A 25,330-nucleotide genomic window follows, 5' to 3' on the forward strand; every position below is an offset into this window, starting at 1 on the left:
GCAACATATAGAGACAGTCCCTATATCACTACACATTTCTCCTGCCTACTTAGATTGTGAGCCCCATATGGAACAGGGACTGTTTCCACTAGAAGCAGTATGGCCTAGTGGATAGAGTGTGGGCCTGAGATTCAGAAAGACCAGGGTTCTAATCCTGGCACCACCGTTTGTCTGCTATGTGACCTTGGGTGAGTCGCTTCACCTCTCTGCACCTCAGTTACCTCATCTGTAAAATGGGGGTTAAGACAGTCCCATGTGGGACATGGATTTGTCCAAACTTACTAGATTGTATCTTCCCTAGTGCTTAGTACAGTGCCTGGCACATAGTAATCACTTAATACCATAAGAAACAAAAAAAGCCATGACTCATGTTCATTCATTCAATCATATTTATTGAGCGCTTACTGTGTGTAAAGCACTGTACTAAGCACTTGAGGGAGTACAATATCACAATAAATCAGAGAAGCAGCATGGATCAGTGGAAAGAGCCTGGGCTTGGGAGTCAGAGGTCGTGGGTTCTAATTCCGGCTCCGCCACTTGTCAGCTGTGTGACTTCGGGCAAGTCTCTTAACTTCTCTGGGCCTCAGTTCCCTCATCTGTAAAATGGGGATGAAGACTGTGAGCCCCATGTGGGACACCCTGATTATCTTGAATCTCCCCCAGCACGTAGAACAGTGTTTGGCACATAGTAAGGGCTTAATAAATACTACCATTATTATTATTATTATTATTAAACAGACATTCCCTGCCCATGATGGGCTTCTATCTACCTCAGCAGTTAGTACATGCAACACCACAGTTATTACTATGATCCCCACTCTTCACTCCTCAACAGATTCTGTGGGCAGAGGCAGAGGGAGATGATACCAGTGGTCCAAGAGCCCCTAGCCCTCACCAGTTGCGTAAAAACAGCAGCAAGAGGCCCACAACAAACCTGCATCAGTTCAGGGCAAATAATCTGGTCATCTCTGGAATTGCTCTAGGAGAAGTTTCACACACATCAGTATCATTGTAAAGATCTCTCAAGGAAAAGGTTCCCACAAACTATCAACAGCCGCATTGTTTGCATCATAAAAAGAGGAATTTGCTTTGGGAAGGGATTCAGTCAATCATTTGTATTGAGCACTTACTGTGTGCAGAGCACTGTGCTAAGTGCTTGGGAGAGTACATTAACAATATAAAAGAAGCATTCCCTACCCACAGTTAGCTTACAGTCAGGAGGGGGAGACAGATATTAATATAAATGAATTACAGGAATGTACATAAGTGCTGTGGGACTGGAGGGGAGATGAATAAAGGAAGCAAATGGGTGGGGATGCAGAAGGGAATGGGAGAGGATGAAAGGAGGGTTTAGGCAAGGGAGGCCTTTTGGAGGAGATGTGCCATCAATAAAACATGCCAGTCTCACTTCCGCAACATCGCCAAGATCCACCCTTTCCTCTCCACCCAAGCCACTACGTTGCTGGTTCAATCTCTCATCCTATCCCGACTGGATTACTGCATCAGCCTCCTCTCTGATCTCCCATCCTCCTGTCTCTCCCCACTTCAGTCTATACTTCATGCTGCTGCCCAGATGATCTTTGTGCAGAAACGCTCTGGGCATGTTACTCCCCTCCTCAAAAATCTCCAGTGACTACCAGTCAACCTATGCATCAAGCACAGGCTCCTCAGTCTCGGCTTCAAGGCTCTCCATCACCTCGGCCCCTCTTACCTCATCTCCCTTCTCTCCTTCTACAGCCCAGCCCGCACCCTCCGCTTCTCTGCTGCTAACCTCCTCACCGTGCCTCGTTCTCACCTGTCCCACCATCGACCCCTGGCCCACGTCCTCCACCTGGCCTGAAATGTCCTCCCTCCACACATCTGCCAAGCTAGCTCTCTCCCTCCCTTCAAAGCCCTACTGAGAGCTCACCTCCTCCAGGAGGCCTTCCCTGACTGAGCCCCCTTTTTCCTCTCCCCCCCATCCCCCCCACCCTACCTCCTTCCCCTCCCCACAGCACCTGTATATATGTTTGTACAGATTTATTACTCTATTTATTTTACTTGTACATATGTACTATTTATTTTGTCAATGATGTGCTTCTAGCTTTACTTCTATTTATTCTGATGACTTGACACCTGACCACATTTTTTGTTTTGTTGTTTTGTTTTGTTCTGTTTTGTTGTCTGTCTCCCCCTTCTAGACTGTAAGCCCATTGTTGGGTAGGGACCGTCCCTATATGTTGCCAACTTGTACTTCCCAAGTGCTTAGTACAGTGCTCTGCACACAGTGAGCGCTCAATAAATACTATTGAATGAATGAATGAATAAGACTTTGAAGGGGGGAGAGTAATTGTCTGTTGGATTTGAGGAGGGAGGGCCTTTCAGGCCAGACACAGGATTTGGGCAAGGGGTCGGAGGCATGATAATTGAGATTGAGGTATAATGAGAAGATTGGCATTAGAGGAACGAAGTGTGTGGGCTGGGTTGTAGTAGGAGGGTAGTGAGGTGAGGTAGGAGGGGGCATGATGATGGAATGTTTAAAGCCAATGGTGAGGGATTTTTATTTAATGCAGAGGTGAATGGGCAGCCACTGGACTTCCTTGAGAAGAGGGGAAAATATATCCTAAACATTTTTGTAGAAAAAATGATCTGGGCAGCAGAGTGAACTATGGACTGGAGTGGGGAGAGACAGGAGGCTGAGAGGTTAGCAAGGAGGCTGATACAGTAATCAAGACCAGATAGGATAAGTGATTGCATTAGCGTGGTAGCGGTTTGGATGGAGAGGAAAGAGTGGATTTTAGCAATGTTGTGTAGGTGAATTTAGTGATGGAATGAAAATATGGGTTGAATTAGAGGAGTTAATAATAGCCTTGAGATAATGCCAAGGCTATGGGCTTGTGAGACAGAAAGGATTGTAGTGTTATCTACAATAATGGAAAGTCAGGGTTTGGGTGGGAAGACAAGGAGTCCTGTTTTGGACATGTTAAGTTTGAGTTGAGTGGAAGACACCAAGGAACGATGTCTTGAAGATAGAAGAAAATGCAAGACTGCGGACAGCGAGAGGAATCAGGGCTGGAGGTGTAGATTTATGAATCAACCGTTTTAGAGGTGGTAGTTGAAGCCATGGGAACAAATGAGTTCTCCAAGGGGATGCATGTAGATGGAGAATAGTAGGTGACCCAGAGCTGAACCTTGAGGGACTCCTACAATTAGAGGGTGGGTGGCAGAGGAGGAGCCCATGAAAGAGACTGAGAATGAGAGGCCAGAGAGATGACAAGAACCAGGAGAGTACAGTCACTGAAACCGAGGTTGGATAATGTTTCCAGGAGAAGGGGGTGATCAATAGGTTCAAAGGCAGCTGAGAGTTCAAGAAGGATTAGGATGGAATAGAGGCTGTTGGATTTGGCAAGAAGTAGATCACTGGTGACCTCTGAGAGGGGAGGTTTCCGTGGAGTGAAGGGGACGGAAACCAGATTGGAGAGGGTCAAGGAGAGAATTGGAGGAGAGGAATTTGAGTGCTTAGTACAGTGCCTGGCACCTAGTAAGCATTTAACAATAATAATAATAATGATAATGGCATTTGTTAAGAGATTACTATGTGCAAAGAACTGTTCTAAGAGCTGGGGAGGTTACAAGGTGATCAGGTTGTCCCACGAGGGGCTCACAGTCTTAATCCCCATTTTACAAATGAGGTAACTGAGGCATAGAGAAGTTAGGTGACTTGCCCAAAGCAGCTGTTAAGCAGCTGACAATTGGCGGAGCCGGGTTTTGAACCCATGACCTCTGATTCCAAAGCACATGCTCTTTCCACTGAGCCACGCTGCTTCTCGAACAAACACCAAAATTATTAATCATTATTAAAAATAATGGGAAACTGTGTCAACAGGTGTTTGTAGGTTGCAAGGTTTTGTCTTTGCAGGGCCTCATCCTAATTGGAAGAGTGCATTGAATAGGTTATTAAAATGTCATCTCTCAAGGATTCTCTCTTTGCTACATATGGGGTTTCAAGCATTTTTATTTTTCTACAGTGCTGCAATCACATACACAGTGCTTAATTTTGTGCTGGTCTGCATAGCTACTTGCTTACATCAAACCAATCTTGGAAGGGAAGCCCGATGGACAATATTAGGGAGAATTTCCCTAATTTCTCTTTGTGGGCAAGGAAAATGTCTACCAACTCTGTTGTGCTCTCCACATAGTAAGCTCTCAGTAAATACAAATGATTGATTATAATGGTGTGTTTCCTGTTTCATTAGATCAGCACAGTCCCTGTCCTATATGAGGCTCAAAGTCAAAGTAGGAAGGAGAAAAGGAGTTGAATCCCCATTGTAGACATTAGGAAACTGAGCCACAAAGAATTTAAGTGACTTGCCTAAGGTAACCCAGCAGGCAAATGGCAGATTTGGGATTACAACCCAGGTCCTCTGACTCCCAGGTTTACACTCTTTCCACTAGGCCATGGTCCTCCTCAACTGAGTGTCAGAAGGGTACACCTGCCATTCAGCTGAAGTTGGCCAGTAAGGCTGGTCCCTGAATTTGTATAGCTCATCCAATTATAAAGTTTTCCTACTCCACATAGTTCACTGCCAGCAACCCAGTTTGCTCTTAAATCCTGACTAATAAAGAAAAGGAGGAAGGTCTCATTTGTTGAGGACACAACAAGTGACAGATCCAAGAGGCGGAAAACAGAGAGCACTGCAGATGTTCCAGAGGTCTTTCAGAGCTGGCTGTCAGTCCCTTCAAACCATTACCCAGGACTTGGAGAACCTATTCGCCCACATTCCCTCCCACAACTATCATTCCTATTTTAGTTCCCTTCCCTGCTGGGGAACTAAGTGGTCTAAATATGTGCACTGACTTTTTCTTAACACAAATAGATGATGGAATTGACTCTTTCCTCTTCTCCTTCAGAGATTTCTAATGCAATGTGTTCATTAAGCAATAGAATGTGATAATATAAATAGGGATAATAATAGTATTTATTAAGTGCTTACTATGTGTCAAGAACTACATCTTGTATCTATCCCAGCTCTTAGTAATCATGTTGGAAACAGTCCCTGTCCCACACAGGCATCACAGTCAAAGGGGTGAAAGAACACACATTAAATCCCCATTTTAAAAGATTCATTCATTCAATTGTATTTATTGAGTGCTTACTGTGTAGAGCACTGATGAGGAAATAACAATAATAATAGCATTTAAGCACTTCTATGTGCCAAGCCCTGCAGTAGATACAAGATTACCATGTTCCAAGGTATACGTAGGAAGGAGAAAAGGTATTGAATCCCATTTTGCAGGCAAGGGAACTGAGTCACAGAAAAGTTAAGTGACTTGCCCAAGGTCACATAGCAGACAAGCGATGGAGTTAGGATTAGAATCCAGGTCCTCTGACTCCCAAGCCCATGTTCTTTCTACCAGGCCACGCTGCTTCTCACAAACCTTTGGCTTATTAGACAGAGCATGGTCCTGGGAGTCAGAAGGACCAGGGCTCTCAACCCAGCTCCACAACTTGTCTGCTGGGTGGAGAAAGCTGTGTGACCTTGGGCAAGTCATTTCACTTATCCATGCCGCAATTACCTCATCTTTAAAACGGGGATTAAGATTGTGAGCCCCATGTGGGACAGGGACTGTGTCCAATCTCCTTGCTGACTTCCCAACCTCCTGTCTCTCCCCACTCCAGTCCATACTTCATGTCACTGCCTGGTTCATCTTTCTACAAAAACGTTTAGAAAATGTCACCCCCCCTCCTCAAAAATCTCCAGTGGTTTCCTATCCAACTCCATATCAAACAAAAAGCTTTGAAGTGCTCCATCACCTTGCCCCTTCCTACCTCACCTTGCTTCTCTCCTATAATCCAGCCCGCATACTTCGCTCCCCTGGGACTGAGTTTCTCACTGTGCCATGATCTCACCTGTCTAACCACCAACCTCTGGCCTGGAACTCCCACCCTCCTCAAATCTGACAGACAGCTACTCTCCCCCACTTCAATGCCTAATTGTAGGCACATCTCCTCCAAGAGGCTTCCCAGGCTAGGCTTCACTTTTCTTCAACTCCCACTCCCTTCTGGGTCATCTGCCATCATTATTAAAACCTAACTTACCTTTTCACATAATCCATGCCCACCACCTTCAAGGAAATCAAGCAAAGTTTCTGTACTAGGCTTTCATGGAAACTTGTATTTAGGGTAATTATGTGAACCACCTGCAGTCAGATTACTGACTCATTTCCCCTCTTTGCTTTCCCTTCTGCATCACCTAGGCACTTATATCTGTACCTCAAGCTCTTGATATTCACCCCATTCCCAACCTCACAGGATTTATGTACATATCATTATGCTCTCCCATTTCCCCTATCTGTAATTTATCTTAATGCCTGTCCCCCCTCTATACTGTTAGCCCTTTGTAGGCAGATAGCATGTCTAACAACTATATCGTATTGTACTCTCCCAAGCTCTCCTCTTAGGGTCACACCTGGAGAGTTTCCAGTACTCTACCAGTCTCGACTATGGGAGGGAGAGTCAAGCAGAGACATATCCATTCCATTCTTAGCTTAGGCAATGGCTAGCGAATAGAAAACAACCTGCTACAAGTCAAAACGCACCTATGCTGGGCAGCAGCATCATGGGACAGAGTCAAGGGCAGAGACTCAAGTTGACTGTAAGGAAGGAGGCAATGGTAAACCACTTCTATATTTTGACCAAGTAAAGTCTATGGATACACTTCCAGAATGATTCCAGATGGAGGTGGAACATTCTGGGAGAGATATGTCCATCGTGTTCCTATGGGTTAGAGATGACTCAACAAGTTAAGACAAGACTCTCCCAAGCACTTAGTATATTGCTCTGTACAGAGTAAAAGCTCAATAAATATCATTCACTGATTGATCACTAAGCTAGGAAAACCCCAACAAGGATCACTCTGGGGACACAGGTAGAGATTTGCAGGCCAATAAATATTTGTACAGAAGATTCAGAACGCTGAACAACAAAGGTATCTGCCTGAATGATTTTGGTCTTGCATGTTCAACCACAACTCCTTGCCAGAGAGCTGATAATATTCTGTCCTACAAGTTCTGATTTAATCTAAATACCTTCATATGTTCTAAAAGAAACATGGAACTTAGCTAGCCTGTACTGTGTAATTTTCGGCACTATTTTCAAGATGTTGGAGCTGAAATACAGTTTTGAGAATAGTTAGGGAACAGACCACAGGGTGAAAGCATAAAATTGTGTGCTGCCAGAGGAAATGGACTGTGGTTATCACGAATAGGAAGGTGGAATAGGCAATAGAAGATTCAATGTGTTACAGATACAGAACTGTGAGAAACCAGCAGTAGACAACCCAGAAAGCAACAGTTAGGAATGGGGTTGAAGGGGAAAGATCAATCAGTCAATCTTTAGAGAAACAGTGTGGCTTAGTGGAAAGAGCACGGGCTTGGGAATCAGAGGTCATGGGTTCTAACCCTTGCTCAGCCACTTGTCTGCTGTGTGACCTTGGGCAAGCCGCTTAACTTTTCTGTGCCTCTGTTACCTCATCTGTAAAATGGGGATTAAGACTGTGAGCCTCACATGGGACAACCTAATTACCTTGTATCAGGTAAGTATTACCTGATTACCTTCTTCTCCCCCTCCCCATCCCCCCTCCCTACCTCCTTCACTACCCCACCGCACCTGTATATATTTTTGTACAGATTTATTACTCTATTTATTTTACTTCTACATATTTACTATTCTATTTATTTTATTTTGTTAATAAGTTTTGTTTTATTGTCTGTCTCCCCCTTCTAGACTGTGAGCCTGTTGTTGGGTAGGGACCGTCTCTGTACGTTGCCAAGTTGTACTTCCCAAGTGCTTAGTACAGTGCTCTGCACACAGTAAGAGCTCAATAAATATGATTGAATGAGTGAATGAATGACTGTATCTACCCCAGCACTTAGAAGAGTGCTTGGCACATAGTGAGCACTTAACAAATACCATAATTACTATTATTTTCATTATTATTCAGTCAATGGTATTCAAGCCCTTACTGTCTGCAGAGCACTGTACTGAGCACTTGAGAGACTACAATTTAACAGAGATGGTAGACATGTTCCCTGCCCACAAGGATCTTACAAGCCTAGAATAGCCAAAGGATAAGTAACTCACCTGTGCTCCGCAGCAGCGGCATGGGAGAGAATCAAGGGCAAAGACTCAAGTTTACTATGGGGAAGGAGGCAGTGGTAAACCACTTCCATATTGTTACCAAGAAAACTCTATGAATACTCTACCAGAATGATTGCAGATGGATTGGGGGTGTTCTAGGAGAGATGTGTCCAAGGCATACGCTGTAGGTCGAAGATGACTCAACAGCATAAGACAAGTAAACAGTGCCTGTACCACAAGTCAAAGACAATCTGTGTAAACACTATAGAAGTCGCTAATAGAGCCCTTCATGGACTCAACAGCTTCCAAAGCTCGAATAGAGAAAAGGTTGTCAGCTCCACCATTCCCTGAAGTGAAAGGGGCAGAGAGGGAAAGGAGGGCCTACTGTAGGGACCCAAAAGCTGCTTGAATTTCAAATAATATTATCAATAATAATATTAATAATAATGATGTATTTGTTAAGCATTTACTAGGTGCCAAGCACTATACTAAACCCTGGGGTAGATGCAAGATCAGACCCCACATGGGACTCACAGACTAGGTAGGAGGGAGAACAGGGATTGAATCCCCATTTTGCAGATGAGGAAACTGAGGCACAGAGAAGTGACTTACCCCAGGTTACCCAGCAGACAAGTGGTGATGCTGGGATTAGAACCCAGTCAGAGGACTCCGACTCTCAGGCCCTTTTTCTTTACCCTAGGCTGTGAGAGATTTGTTTCTCACAGGTCGCTTAAGGAAAAAAAAGGCAGATCCATTGGTGTGGTCCCCTACCGCAAATATGATAACATCAGACGCGGAGGCTGAAAATACAAATCCACTGGCTAATGCTAATTACCAAAGGGGCAACCTCCACACAGAACACCAGGCTTCCAAAAAATGAATATTACAGCCACTGTACAGTCCTCTAGACTATAAGCTTGTTCCGGGCAGGAAATGTGTCTGTTTATTGTTATATTATACTCTCCCAAGCACTTGGTACAGTGATCTGTACACAGTAAGCACTTAATAAATATAATTGATTGAATGAATGAATGTCCAGGCCTACACTTTCAGAGGCTACTACTGGGCTAGTTCCTGGACTCTGTGGCCTAGTGAATAGAGCACGGGCCTGGGAGTCAGAAGGACCTGGGTGCTAATTCCAGTTCTGCCACTTGTCTGCTGTGTGACTTTGGGCAAGTGACTTAATGTCTCTGTGCCTTAGTAACCTTATCTATAAAATGGGGACTAAGACTGTGAGCCCCATGTTGGACAGGGACAGTGACCTACCCCAGTATTTAGTACAGTGATCTTACTCTGTGCTTAACAAATACCACAGTTATTACAGAAAGTCCCCCCTCCTTTCTGCATCATCAGTTCACTTGGATCTGTGACCTTTGGGCATTTAATATTCACCCCACCCCCAACCCCACAGCACTTAAGTACTAAGGTGGGAGAGCATCTAGAAATCAACAGGAAGCTTTTGTTGTGCTAATAAGACTTGACCTAGGCTTCTAACAAACAAAACCATAGTTTTCCACAATAAACACTCCCAATTCACTTTTCTCCAATTCCTGTAAACAGTCCCATCTCTTAGGGAACCAAAACCAGACCAACCTACTCAGCATACACCCACAATGAAGTAGGACTCAGAACTTCTGAGGGAAAAGGTCTGTGATACCGGTCCTGAAGCTTCTAACCCACCTGTTTTCCAAACAGATGGGTCTTTCTGGGAGGGACCGCTATCACAATCCAACTTAACAGATTCAAGGTGCAGTGCTCCCAAGATTGTCAGAGGCTTTGCTTTTCACCGCTAGAACAAACCCTTACTGTCCCTGATATACTGTGGAGTTAGAGGTGGACGAGGAGAGTATTGCCCATCAATTAGTTCTAATAAAGTACAACCCAAATGTGGTCAGAGATGTTGGAGCTATGGGGCTGAGTCTCTCTCACTCCCAACCTGTCCTGGGGGTGTAAGGAGTTTATAATGATGCATATTCATAGTGCTGTGAGGAAATTTGGATCTAGGTTAAAATCTGGATAGAAGTGAGAATTCAATCACTTGTAGAAATGGGAAGATGTGTTATCTTGAACCTCATTAAACTTTGTACTCAGATTTCTTCCATTTCTAAACAGTCTAATTATTCAGATCAGTACACCAATTTTAAATGGGCTAAAATACCCAGAGTCTACAGTTAATAATCCCCTTTCAGGACCACACCTGCAGAGTTTACAGTATTCTCCCAGTCTTGCCTATGGGAGGGAGAGTTGAGCAGAGGCATACCCATTCCATTCCTACCTTGGGCAGTGGCTAGTGAATGGAAGGCAAACAGCTACAAGTCAAAACTCACCTGTGCTGGGCAGCAGTGGAATGGGAGAGAGTAGAGGGCAGAGACTTGTTTACTGCAGGCAAGGAGGCAATGGTAAACCACTTCTGTATTTTTACAAAGAAAATTCTATGGATACACTACCAGAACTATTGCAGATGAAGGTGGGGCGTTTATGTGTCCATGGAGTCACTATAGGTTGGAGATGGTGTGATGGCATAAGACATGATAAGATACACATAGTAAGCAGAGGTAATCCCTGCCCCGCTTAGCCAATGTGTAAAAGAAACCAAGAGGTTGGCTTTTGGGAAATCAGGCAGTGAAATTAAAAGAACTATTAAAGATTCTGCTTCTCCTTTTTGGGTCCTTTGTGTTTGGTTTTTCTAGAGACCAGTGATTACATCCAGATAGAGGGGTGACTGGGGGGGCGAGGCGGGGGGGGGGGTTCTGTGTGTGTGTTTACGCCTAACATTCCTGGGCTCAAAGAAAAGTTGTGCTCCTCTCCCAGCTGGCCTGGGGCTATGATCAGTAGGTGGAGGGGAGAGGTTCACTCCACAGAAATGATCAGTGGTGACATCAATATCTGTGAGATTGGCTGGGCACCACTACGGGCTGCAGAGCGCTGTACTAGGCACTTGAGCAACATACAAAAGAGGTAAAATAGGTAATCCCTCCTCTCAAGTAGCTTACACTCAAATGGGGGAAGACTGAAGATGTAAATGGATTCATAAACCATAGTTGAGTGAAAAAATTGAAGATGTAAACACAAGTAAAAACGGATAGTTGCATGTATGCTCAGATGAAATGGCATGACCAGAATGTGCATAAGCCCATTATGGGCAGGGAATATATCTGTTTATTGTCTTATTGTCCTCTTCCAAGTGCTCGGTACAGTGTTCTGAACACAGTAAGCACTCAATAAATATGATTGACTGACTGACTGGGAGAGATTCATCAGGAAGGCCTGGAGGAATGGAGGAGAAGACTGTTTGGGAGGGCTTTGATGAAAGAAAAAGGGGGGGAGAGAGAGAGAGAGAGAGAGAGAGAGAGAGAGAGAGAGAGAGAGAGAGAGAGAGAGAGAGAGAGAGAGAGAGAGTTTGGTGGAACTGAGTTTCCTCATCTGTAAAATGGGCATTCAATCCCCGTTCTGCCTCCTACTAGAACTGTAAATCCTATCGGACCTGATTAACTTCTAACTGCCTCAACTCGTGTAACAGTGCTTGACACACAGTAAGCACTTATTATTATTATTATTATTGGAAAATGCTTTTAAGTGTTACCTACAGGCAAATGATCATATTCTATGCTTGACACAGAGTAATTGTTTAATAGATACCATCATTATTATATGAGGGCCAGTGGCAAGAGATGAAGATGACATTATTATTTATATTATTGTTATTATGTATTTATTAAGCACTCACTATTTATCAAGAACTGTTCTGAGCTCTGGGCTATTTAATGAGGTTGGACACAGTCCCTGTCCCACCTGAGCTCATAGTCTAAGTAATGACTTATGTAATAGTGTTTAAAATATACCAGCATTATTATGTGAGGGGCAATGGCTTAGGAGGAAATAACACGTATTGATTTAGTGATTACAGATACACATGAATAAGAAAGAAATTTCATTTTCAAAACAAACACTTAATATGTCTTCCATTTGCAAGGAGGCTGGTACTTCTTGTTCCATTTCCAAAGCTCATTTTAGTCACTCTATCAATCAGTGACACTTATTAAGCATTTTTTATTTGCAGAGCTCTGTATTAAGTGCTTGAGAGAATACAACAGAGTGGAAGGCACATCCCCTCCCCTCAAGGGATTTAAAATAAGACATTAAAATAAATTACAGGTAGTGGGAGAGAAATGTAGGTAGGCAGGGAACATGTCTACCAACTGTTATATTTTACTCTCCCAAGCTCTGCACACAGTACAGTGCTTTGCACACAGCAAGTGTTCAATAAATATGAATGATTGATTGATAATGCACATCAGTGCTATTGATTCATTCATTCAATCATATTTGTTGTGTTATGAGGTCAGGGGTGGAGTATGTATACCCAAGTGCTTACAGTATACAGACTAAATTCTGCTAACACAGTCCTATGTATTCAGTTCACCTAAATACTTCCTTCTATAAAAGAGTTTTTACTCCAAAAATATTTAGCAGTACTCAACAAAAGACCACATATAAAATTAATCACTGGATTGAATATCCTCTAATTCTTTTTAGCCTTCCAAAATTCTTCAATACTAATTCAAATTCGTGCACAAGTTTCTCCCTTTTTTTGCAGGAGTCATGTTAATTTCTGTAATTTTTCTTTGATTTATTGGTGTCCCAATCTGAAAAATGTGAAGCTAAAATCTGTGAATCAGAGCATGAAAATGCCTCAGGTTTATTAAGCAAAGGAAAAGTACTTCGCTTAGTAGTGACTTCTCGTCACTGTAGACAGTACTACCATCCTTCCCGTCTCACAAGCCCGCAACCTTGGTGTCATCCTTGACTCTGCTCTCTCATTCATTCCACACAGCCAATCCATCACCGAAACCTACCAGTCTCACCTCCACAACATCGCCAAGATCTGCCCTGTCCTCTCCATCCAAACTGCTACCTTGCTGGTTCAATCTCTCACCCTATCCCCACTGGATTACTGCATCAGCCTCCTTTCTGATCTCCCATCCTCCTGCCTCTCCCCACTTCAGTCTATACTTCACTCTGCTGCCCTGATCATCTTTGTACAGAAACGCTCTGAGCACGTCAATCTCCTCCTCAAAAATCTCCAGTGGTTGCCTGTCAAACTATGAATTAAGTAAAAACTCCTCACTCTCGGCTTCAAGGTTCTCCATCACCTCGCCCCCTCCTACCTCACCTCCCTTCTCTCCTTTTACAGCCCAGCCTACACCCTCCATTCCTCTGCTGTTAACCTCCTGACTGGGCCTTGTTCTCGCCTGTCCCGCCATCAACCCCCAGCCCATGTCCTTCCCCTGGCCTGGAATGCCCTCCCTCCACACATCTGCCACATTAGCTCTCTTCCTCCCTTCAAAGCACTACTAAGAGCTCATCTCCTCCAGGAGGCCTTCCCAGACTGAGCCCCCTTTTTCCTCTCCCCCTCCCCATCACTTCCCCTCCCTCCACCCTACCCCCCTCCCTCCGCACAGCACTTGCATATATTTGTACATATTTATTACTTTATTTATTTTACTTGTACATATGTACTATTCTATTTTATTAGTGATGTGTCAGTAGCTATAATTCTATTTATTCTGATGGTTTTGACACCTGTCTACTTGCTTTGTTTTGTTGTGTGTCTCCCCCTTCTAGACTGTGAACCCATTGCTGGGTAGGGACCATCTCTATATGTTGCCAATTTGTACTTCCCAAGTGCTTAATACAGTGCTCTGCACACAGTAGGCGCTCAATAAATACAATTGAATGAATGAATGAATAATAAGTATGTGTGTTTGTTTATATGGATTTTTACCCCAATTATGAGTGTTAACATGGCAAATCTAGTCACTGTGTACTTATTGCTGGTCTTAGAGTGTGAGCGCTTACCTGACCAGTTTAAACTGCTAACATAATGCATAATGCATATTTTGAATTGTACTTTCTGACACTGGCAGTACATTTTCCTTTCACTAGTATTTTTATTCCTGAGAAGTCAGTTATGTTTATGTTTGTTGGCAGGGTGCCAGATCTGGAAGGGAAAGCTGAAGGGGGAGGAAGGGGGGCTGGTCATTGCTCCTGGATTGCTCTGGTACGACCAGTCCTACCCCTTTCTACCAGAAGCTGTGACCACAAGATGTCTCTGAGGTGTAGCTCCATGGAGAGAGAGAGAGAGAGAGAGAGAGAGAGAGAGAGAGAGTGCGCATGCTTGTGTGCTCATGCATTGCTCATTTTTCTCAAACTCGATGGCCCCTGAGACCTCCACCCCAAATTCACCCTTACACTTGAGAGGAAAAGCTGTAGTCCTGTTGACTGACCTAATTTGGAATTCATTTTCAGTCTTTTTAAATCCACCCCATAAAATGTTAGCCTATACTCCAGTGACCAGTGTAAATGAACCATGGTTCCTGAACCTTCCACAAGCAGGGCCTTATCCCTCTCATTAGTTCCTTTCCACTCTGCCTCATTACATAAAAGCCCTTCTCTGGTTGATAGGTTACATAAAAGTCCTTCTCTGGTTGATACTCCTCAATATGCCCTTGAATTTTTGGTGTTTGAAATCTGCAGGATTTTGCAAAATGGTAAGCAAGGTGGCCTAGTAAATAAAGCACAGGCCTGGGAGCCAGAGGGCCTGGGAGCCAGAGGACCTGGGCTCTCTTTTTTTATATAATAGTTGCTAATCTTTTACTACATGTCAACCACTTTTCTAAACACTGGAGTAGATACAGGTTAATCTGGCCACACAGTCTCTGTCCCACATAGGGCTCAGAGTCTGAGGAGGAGGAGCTGGGAGAACAGGTATTCATTCATTCAATTGTATTTATTGAGTGCTTACTGTGTGCAGAGCACTGTACTAACAGGTATGGAATCCCCATTTTACAGTAAAGGAAACAGAGGCACAGAAAAGGGAAGTGACTTGCCCAAGATCACTCAACAATCAATCCCAGCTCCACCACTTGCCTGCTGTATGACCTTGGGCAAGTCACTTCATTTCTCTATGCCTAGGTTTCCTCAACTGCAAAATGGAGATCAATACCTGTTCCCCCTCCTACTTAGATCATGAGCCCCATTTGGGACAGTGCTTACAACAGTGCCTGACACGAAGTAAGTGTGTAACCAATACCACAAAAAAGTGTTTCTTGCCACAGTGATGACATGATTTCCCAAATGTAAGTTACATTTGAAACCATGCAGCATTCAATCCCTCTAGCATTCCTCCTTATAGCAGCTCTTCCTCCTGATAGATATCTGCATATGTGCCAGGGATTTCTATGCATGAAAACATTTTGCACTTAACAGTGCCTTCATAGTCTCTGCTGCCTGTATCTGTGATCAGTCCTGTATCTGTGATCAGTCAGTCAGTTAATTGTATTTATTGAGTTCTTGCTTTGTGTAAAGCACTGAATTAAGCACTTGGGAGAGTGCAATATAACAATATAACTGAAACATTCCCTACCAGAAGCAGCATGGTGTAGTCGATAAAGCACAGGACTGGGAGACAGAAAGTCAGGTGTTTTAATGCCAGATCCACCAGTCTGCTGGGTTACCTTGGGCAACTCGCTTCACTTCTCTGTGCCTCAGTTACCTCATCTGTAAAATGAGGATTCATACTTTGAGCCCCACATGATACAGGGACTATGTCCAGCCCGATTTGCTTGTATCCACCCCAGTGCTTTGAACAGTGCCTGGCACGTGAAATCTTTCACTCCATCCCTTCTCCCCTCTTTAACTTCCATCTTCAACCACTCACTCTCCACTGGTTCCTTCCCCTCTGCCTTCAAACATGCCCATGTCTCTCCCATCCTAAAAAAACCCTCTCTTGACCCCACCTCACCTTCTAGTTATCACCCCATATCCCTCCTACCAATCCTTTCCAAACTCCTTGAACGAGTTGTCTACACGCGCTGCCTAGAATTCCTCAACAACAACTCTCTCCTCGACCCCCTCCAGTCTGGCTTCTGTCCCCTACATTCCATGGAAACTGCCCTCTCAAAGGTCACCAATGACCTCCTGCTTGCCAAATCCAACGGCTCATACTCTGTCCTAATCCTCCTCGACCTCTCAGCTGCCTTCGACACTGTGGACCACCCCCTTCTCCTCAACACGCTATCTGACCTTGGCTTCACAGACTCCGTCCTCTCCTGGTTCTCCTCTTACCTCTCCGGTTGTTCATTCTCAGTCTCTTTTGCAGGCTCCTCCTCCCCCTCCCATCCTCTTACTGTGGGAGTTCCCCAAGGTTCAGTGCTTGGTCCCCTTCTGTTCTCAATCTACACACACTCCCTTGGTGACCTCATTTGCTCCCACGGCTTCAACTATCATCTCTACACTGATGACACCCAGTTCTACATCTCTGCCCCTGCTCTCTCCCCCTCTCTCCAGGCTCGCATCTCCTCCTGCCTTCAGGACATCTCCATTTGGATGTCTGCCTGCCACCTAAAGCTCAATATGTTGAAGACTGAACTCCTTGTCTTCCCTCCCAAACCTTGCCTTCTCCCTGACTTTCCCATCTCTGTTGACGTCACTACCATCCTTCCTGTCTCACAAGCCCGCAAACTTGGTGTCATCCTCGACTCCGCTCTCTCATTCACCCCTCACATCCAAGCCGTCACCGAAACCTGCCGGTCTTAGCTCCGCAACATTGCCAAGATCCGCCCTTTCCTCTCCATCCATACCGCTACCCTGCTCATTCAAGCTCTCATCCTATCCCGTCTGGACTACTGCATCAGCCTTCTCTCTGATCTCCCATCCTCGTGTCTCTCTCCACTTCAATCCATACTTCATGCTGCTGCCCAGATTATCTTTGTCCAGAAACGCTCTGGGCATATTACTCCCCTCCTCAATAATCTCCAGTGGCTACCAATCAATCTGCGCATCAGGCAGAAACTCCTCACCCTGGGCTTCAAGGCTCTCCATCACCTCGTCCCCTCCTACCTCACCTCCCTTCTCTCCTTCTACAGCCCAGCCCGCACCCTCCGCTCCTCCGCCGCTAATCTCCTCACCGTACCTCGTTCTCGCCTGTCCCGCCATCGACCCCCAGTCCATGTCATCCCCCGGGCCTGGAATGCCCTCTCTCTGCCCATCCGCCAAGCTAGCTCTCTTCCTCCCTTCAAGGCCCTACTGAGAGCTCACCTCCTCCAGGAGGCCTTCCCAGACTGAGCCCCTTCCTTCCTCTCCCCCCTCGTCCCCCTCTCCATCCCCCCATCTTACTTCCTTCCCTTCCCCCACAGCACCTGTATATATGTATATATGTTTGTACATATTTATTACTCTATTTATTTATTTATTTATTTATTTTACTTGTACATATCTATTCTGTTTATTTTATTTTGTTAGTATGTTTGGTTTTGTTCTCTGTCTCCCCCGTTTAGACTGTGAGCCCACTGTTGGGTAGGGACTGTCTCTATATGTTGCCAATTTGTACTTCCCAAGCGCTTAGTACAGTGCTCTGCACACAGTAAGCACTCAATAAATACGATTGATGATGATGATGATGATGATGATAGGTAAGCACCTAACAAATACCACAACTATTATTATTATTATTATGACCACAGTGAGTTTACAGTCTAGAGGGGGAGATGAATGTAAATATAAATAGAATTACAGAAAAATATGGAACGTTTCATGAATTTGTCTGTCATCTTTGTGCAGGGCTCTCTCATGCTGTATTGTCTGTGATCCTACAGTTTACCCAACAGTTTATTAGAAAGTCTGTCAAATTCCCCAAAGCCCCAGTATTCAACTCATCTTTTTCAGATCAGTGCTATAGTTCACTATGCCTCCTTAGGATATTTGCACTTGTATCAGGAACAATGTATTTCAAATATCTCAGTTGTATTTTGTGAACAATATTCTGCAAATTTAGGCAATATATTCTTTAGTTTTACACATTTATCTTCTTCACATCTGGAGTTGTTTTTACATCTCTAGGGCATTCTCCCACACAATGCTCCCCCAAATGGAGGATTTTACTTTCTCACTTGTCTCCTTAGCAGCAATGGGGCTAAGGAGACAAATGAGAAAGTGAAATCCTCCATTTTTCAATGAAAGTGAAGTTGAGACAAACTGTACAAATTGCATCAGATAATGTGGCCAAATAAATTTTGAAAACACTTTGTAAAGCTCATGTGCTCAATTGCATTCTGGAGTAAATTCAGAATAGCCATAAAATGAAAGAAAATGATGATAAATACTCAGTTCAGAATCAAACTAGAGTGAGGGAAAGTGACAGCTGAACGAATTAGAACAGTATCTAGAAAAAGTCCCTAGAATGCAGGCAATCTCAAAGGCACAAATGATTCTTCTTCAGGGTTGATGAAATACTAAGCCTCCCCAGCTACCTAACATCAGTTTGTACAGTGATTGTATTGGTCTGTATCCTAGGTAACTGATCCACAGGGCATTGGGTTGAAGAGGGAAAACATCAGTAGATGAAAATTGGTCCAACATCTGTTTTCTGTGTACGACCCCCCCAAATTCCTCCTTACACCTTCCTCCTCCACTGCTCCCACCCCATGTACTTTTCCCCATTCTTTTTGAAGTACATGAACCAGGGGAAAGGGAACATGGGACACATAACTGCAACCACCCACAGTACCTATCTGTGGCTGCAGTTCTGTGTACGGTTCTGCATACCAGAGAAGAGAAGCAGCATGGCTTAGTGGAAAGAGCCCGGGCTTTGGAGTCAGAGGTCATGGGTTCAAATCCCGGCTCCACCACTTCTAAGCTGTGTGACTTTGGGCAAGTCACTTAACTTCTCTGTGCCTCAGTTCCCTCATCTGTAAAATGGGGGTTAAGACTGTGAGCCCCCCCGTGGGACAACCTGATCACCTTGTAACCTCCTCAGCACTTAGAACAGTTTCCTTTTAGAACAGTGCTTTGCACATAGTAAGCGCTTAATAAATGCCATTATTATTATACCAGAAAACGTGGCTCAATATGCCTGCATTATTTGTGGGATAGTTGTGATATTTGTTAAGCACTTACAGTGTTCTAAGCACTATACTAAGCACTGGGGTTAATGCAAAATAATCAGATTGGACACAGTTCCTCTCTATATAAGACACTTGGTCTACTGTGTGGGAGAACAGACATTTTCAGATGAGGAAACTGAGGCGCAGAGAAGAAAGTGACTTGCCTGAGGTCACAGAGCAAACAAGTGGCAGAGCCAGGATTTTAGAGCTACACTGTACTGATTTCCAGTCCTGTACTCTTTCCACTTGGCCATGTTACTTTTCTAAAATAAGTAGATTGGACACAGGCCCTGTCTCACATGGGGCTTACAGTGAGAAAAACAGATGTATTATCTCTTTCTTATAGGTGAGGAAACTGAAGCACAGAGAAGTAGAGTGATTCATCCAAGGTCAGCCAGCTCAGAGGATTTTATGCTCATAAAGTCACTCTAAAAAAAGCAGGTCAACATGGAACAATAAAATAATACAGCAATAGGGAAGAAATGTTCAGCTTTTACTCTATGAACAATGTGACCTGCCTTTGATTCATTCTCAAAGTACCAACAGGATTTTATATTAGCAATATTTTCATCATGTGCTATAAACAAAAAATGAGTCTCCTATTTTGTTTCCAGGATGCTTTTTCTGATGGTATACCTAAACCCTGCCAAGAAGGAGCCAGGCTTCTGATATGGTTCCTGAATGGAATTTCTACATAATTTCTGATTGTTGTGAATCACATGAAAATATTGTATTTTCATTTTCACAGTGTAATACAGTAGAAATTGGCTTCATGTACAATTCTATAGAGGAATTATTTCTCCATGTTTGCACTGACACCACCTTCAAGAACGTCAGTTCAAGCTACACAATAGATATAGGTATTAATTACCCAGGCTAATTAATAATAATAATAATAATAATAATGGTATTTGTTAAGCACCTACTATGTGCCAAGCACTGTTCTAAGCGCTGCGATAGAGACAATTAAGTAAGGCTAATACTATGATTAAACAACTTCAATCAATTTCATTTTTCCTTAACAGCTGACTGAAAAGCATGAATATTTAATGACTAGTGAATTAAACCAATATGATTTACAACTGAGAGGAATGTGTTCTGCATTAATGCAGAGAAGGTTCTCACAAAGTCCAAACCTGGATCTGTGTAAAAATGTCTGAAGGAAAGGTCTTACTGACTAATTAGCGTAACAATCCATCTTGTACCACTGGAGAAGGACATGGAGAGACAAGCCTTTTTCTCCTTCTCACCAATCTATCAGTGGTGATTGCAGAGTGTTTCCTCTGTGCAGACCACTGTAGTAAGCACTTGGAAGAGCATAACATAACTCCTCATGGCTTGAGGACTGGGAACAATAGAGAAATTAAGTTTAATGACAAATTCCCAAAAAAGGGGAGGAAAAGCATGTCAGAAGGGAGTTAGAAGGTACTGGGTTCTAAACCATTCTATGCCACTTATCTCCTATGTGACTTTGGGCAAATCACTTCATTTCTCTGGCCTCAGTTACCTCATCTGTAAAATGGTGGTTAAGACTTTGAGCCTATGTGGGACAGAGATTGTGTCCAGCCCAATTTGGTAGTATCCACCCCAGCACTTAACACAGTGTCTGGCAAGTAGTAAGTGCTTTAACAAATACCATGATTGTTATTATTCTTACTATTATTATTATCAAAAGCATGTGCCACACACATGTTAATACAGACAAGGCCACTTAGCCTACGGTAGCTATTTCCGTAAAACTGTGGATCTGTGTGTGCCAGTAAAATTGCAAAATTATCCTGTTGCCCAACTCCTGCTTCTCCAAAGGGGAAAATGCAGACTATCAGTCACACTCTGCTATAGGCTTTTCCTATGCCTCAAGCTGTCCACCCTCACCCTCCTCCTTTATCAGAGAGTCATCTAACTGAGTGCTGCTGAATTGGAGTTTTGTTACTTTTTCTTCCTTGTGGGAAGCTGGGTTTTTGTTTGAGGCCTTTTGTACTTTAATCAGCACCCTGAACATGTCAGTTGTTAAAATGTTCCCTTCCTTCTAGCGATTCTCTTGAGTCGAAGAGATTTTCCCTAGGATCTCCCTGCTGTTCTTGTTTTCCTGTTTGAAACTCAGGTTTCAAAGATATAAGCTACAGAAAGCTCCCAGCATTTCCTGAAAAATGAAGAGTAGACCAATGGAGATGGCTTCTTGCAGTGCACACTCACATACATACACAAACACACACACACCATTTTTCAGTTAAAATAACAAATAAAATGGAAAGATGTAAGATATGTAAGAATAGTCTTACTAATAGTATTTATTGATAATGGTATTTATTAAGTGCTTACTATGTGCCACGCACTGTTCTCAGAACTGGAGTATTATACAAGGTAATCATGTTGGACACACTCCCTGTCCCATATGAGGCTCACAGTCTTAATCTCTATTTTATAGATGAGGGAACTGAAGCCCAGAGAAGTGAAGTGACTTCCCCAAGGTCACACAGCAGACAAGTGTCAGAGATGGGATTAGAACCCATGACCCTCTTACTCCCAGACCAGTGCTCTAGTGACACCATGCTGCTTCTAGTCCTTGTGTTTGATACTGTCAAACAGTAAGTTTGGAAAATACAAAATGATGAGGAAATCCAGAGCCAAGTGCACATCGTCTTCGGTGGCAAAATACCAGGGAACTGGGAGAAATAGTCCCAATCCTCAATGCCCACTTTTGCACACCAATAGAGCTGCCCCTAATGATTATATTTGTAGCCATTTAGAAGTGCAGCCGAATAGAATGATTTGGTATCTAAAGAGAGAAGGGGAGGCATTGATGTGATGAGCCTGAATCATTTAATATTCCTAGAGCATTTCCCTTCAAACTTGGGTTCACTTTTTGTCCCAAGAACCACCATTAAATCAGAATCTAAATAGTTTATAAAGCATGAACCTGCTCCAGGATTCAGTTCTGAACACTTGAGTCACCTCAGCTAGCTTCTCATAAATCAAACAACTGAAAACAGCATATCACCATGTTCCCACTAATATTCCAATCGCCCACTTCTCTCCCTCCTCAGCTCCACATATCTGCTGCCCCATCTCACCTCACCCTTTCACCAGCTGGGGCACACGTTGGATCTTATAACTAGTTACTGTATCATTTCAAACCTTGTCATCTTGGAAATCCCACTTTCTGACCCCAAGCTTCTAACTCCATTCGTTCATTCAATCACATTTATTAAACACTTACTATGTGCAGAGCACTGTATTAAGCACTTGGGAAAGTACAGTACCACAACAAACTGTGACATTCCCTGCCCACAACGAGGAGCTGACAGTCTACAGGTGGGGAAACAGACATCAATACAAATGAATAAAATTACAGACATATATGTAAGTGCTGTGGAGCTGGAGAAGGGCATGAAAAGAGCAGAGGGAGCAAATCAGGGCAACCCACATCCCTCTTCCTCACAAAACTGTTCTCTCTACCACAGAGGCCTCTAATAATAATTATTGTATTTGTTAAGTGCTTACTATGTGCCAGGCACTGTACCAAGTGCTGGGGTGGATACAAGAAAGTTGGGTTGGACAGTCACTATCCCATATGGGGCTCACAGTCTTAATCCCCATTTAACAGATGAGGGAACTGAGGCCAAGAGAAGTGAAGCGACTTGCCCAAGATCACACAGCAAACCAACTCCCGCCTCTTGTCCCCTCATGCCCCACTTGGACTCCTTACCTAACCTCCCATTTCTTGATGAATGAATCCATGCTGTCTATACTGCTCTCTCCACCAATATTAATTCTGGTGACTCCTGTCCCTTCATCAATATCACAGCAATAACCCCAAGCCCTTGATTACTTTCACAGCACACTTCCTGTGCTCTTGTGTTTCTACCATCTTAGAGCAGTGCTCAGCATCTAGAACAGTGCTTGGCACATAGTAAGTGCTTAACAAATACCATCATCATTATTATTATTATTACCATGGAGCACTGTTGGCAGAAATTCAGGCACTGGCCGGACTTCAGCGCCTTCAGATTCATTATTACTTGTTATAACCCCGCCCTCTCTTCCACTCAACAACATTATTTCTCTCTCATTGACTCCCATGTATTCACTGCCCCACCTACTATTCCACACTCACTCCTGAAGCCCCAGAGAGCCTGACTTCTGCTCTTCTGTTCCTAATAATCTTGCTATTTTATTGACGAAATCAAAATTGTGAGCATTTCACCTTTCCAAGTATATCCTATCCCACAACTCATCCTTCTCAGCTATTTCTTTCAACTATCCCCTCTCCCTGTTCAACCAACCCCATTCTTTCTCACTCAATAAGAGCAACTACATCTATTCTTCTTCCCTCCCTTGACCATTATTAGCAGCCATTACCCTGTGATAGCTCTTTCGCCTCTGTCTTCAAACATGTTCATGTCTCTCCTATCGTAAGAATGGAATTATTTTAATTCTACTGCTCCCTCCAGCTATCACCCAATATCCTTCCTTGCAGTCCTCAAAAGTTGGAATATATACCCACTGTCTCCACTCTCTCCCTCTGCCAACTCCCTTCTTGACCCTTTAGTATTCAGTTTCCTCATGGAGACAGCCCTCTCCAGGATCACCAATTACCTTGTTGTTGTCATTGTTGTTGTCTTATGCTGTTGAGTCATTTCCAACCCAAAGCGACCCCATGAACATATCTCTCCCAGAATGCCCCACCTCCATCTGCAATTGTTCTAGTAATGTATCGATAGAGTTTTCTTGGTAACAATATGGAAGCAGTTTACCAATGCCTCCTTCCACACAGTAAACCTGAGTCTCCACCCTCGACTTTCTCCCATGCCACTGCTGCCCAGCACACGTGAGTTTTGACTGGTAGCTGATTGCCTTCCATTCATTCATTCAATCAGATTATTGAGTGCTTACTATGTGTAGAGCACTGTACTAAGAGCTTGGAAACTACAATTTGGCAACAGATAGAGACTATCCCTACCCAACAATAGACACACAGTCTAGAAGGGGGAGAACGAAAATGTAACAAAACAAGTAGACAGGCATCAATAGCATCAAAATAGATAAATCGAATTATAGATATATATACATCACTAATAAAATAGAGTAATAAATATGTACAAATATTTGCTGTGGGGAGGGGAAGGGGGTAGAGCAAAGGGAGGGAGTAGGGGGGATGGGGAGGGGAGGAAGAGCAGAAGAAAGGGGAGGTTCAGTCTGGGAACACCTCCTGGAGGAGGTGAGCTCTCAGTAGGGCTTTGAATGGGGGAAGAGAGCTACTTTGGTTTTGGTGGATTTGAGGAGGGAGGGCATTCCAAGCCAGAGGTAGGACGTGGGCCAGGGGTCGACAGCTGAACAGGCAAGAACAAGGCACAGTGCGGTGGTTAGCAGCAGAGGAGCAGAGTGTGTGTGCTGGGCTGTAGAAGGAGAGAAGGGAGGTGAGGTAAGAGGGGGCAAGGTGATGGAGAGCTTTGAAGCTAATAGGAGTTCTTGCTTCATGCAAAACAAAGGTTGTTAGACAACCACTGGAGATTTTTTAGGAGGGTGGGGTGACATGCTCAGAGCGTTTCTGTAGAAACATAATCCTGGCAGCAGAGTGAAGTATAGATTGAAGCAGGGGGAGACAGGAGGTTAGCCACTGCCCAAGCTAGGAATGGAATGGTTATGCCTCTGCTTGACTCTCCCTCCTATAGTCAAAACTGGTAGAGAACTGGAAACTAGCAGTGTGGTGTAGCAGGTAGAGCACAAGCCTGGGAGTCAGAAGGTCATGGGTTCTAATCCAGGCTCTGCCGCTTGTCTGCTGTGTGCCTTGGGCAAGTCACTTCACTTCTCTGTGCATCAGTTACCTCACCTGTAAAATGGGGATTGTGACTGTGAGCCCCACAGGTGACAGGGACTGTGCCCACCCCAACTTGCTTGTATCTACTCCAGCACTTGGTACAGTGCCTGGGACATAGTAAGCACTTAACAATTGCAATGATTCAATTTGTACTTCCCAAGCTCTTAGTACAGCGCTCTGCACACAGTAAGCACTCAATAAATACGATTAAATGAATGAATGAATGACCAGTTACCTACCTGTTGCAAAATCTAACAGATACTACTCTGTCCTAATTATCCTCAACCTCTCAGCTACTTGTGACAGTGGGAACCAATCCATTCTCCTGGAGGCACTATCTAGTCTTTGTCTAAAAGACACAGTTCTCGCCTGGTTTTCCTCTTATCTCTTTGGTCATTCCTTCTCTGCCAGTTTTGAAAGCATTTCCTTGGCCTTGCCTCCCAAGGC

The 25,330-nt window shown here is 43.8% G+C and overlaps 1 non-coding gene across 1 annotated transcript; it reads left to right on the forward strand.

Annotated features, from left to right (window-relative positions):
* Positions 1–6,431: 6,431 nt before the first annotated feature.
* Positions 6,432–6,569, forward strand: LOC119927441. Its single transcript, XR_005450443.1, has one exon. It is a non-coding gene; the product is annotated as a small nucleolar RNA SNORA7 (small nucleolar RNA).
* The last annotated feature ends 18,761 nt before the right edge of the window (positions 6,570–25,330 follow it).

Source organism: Tachyglossus aculeatus, chromosome 4, assembly GCF_015852505.1.
Source record: "Tachyglossus aculeatus isolate mTacAcu1 chromosome 4, mTacAcu1.pri, whole genome shotgun sequence".
In the NCBI taxonomy this organism is placed as follows: domain Eukaryota; kingdom Metazoa; phylum Chordata; class Mammalia; order Monotremata; family Tachyglossidae; genus Tachyglossus; species Tachyglossus aculeatus.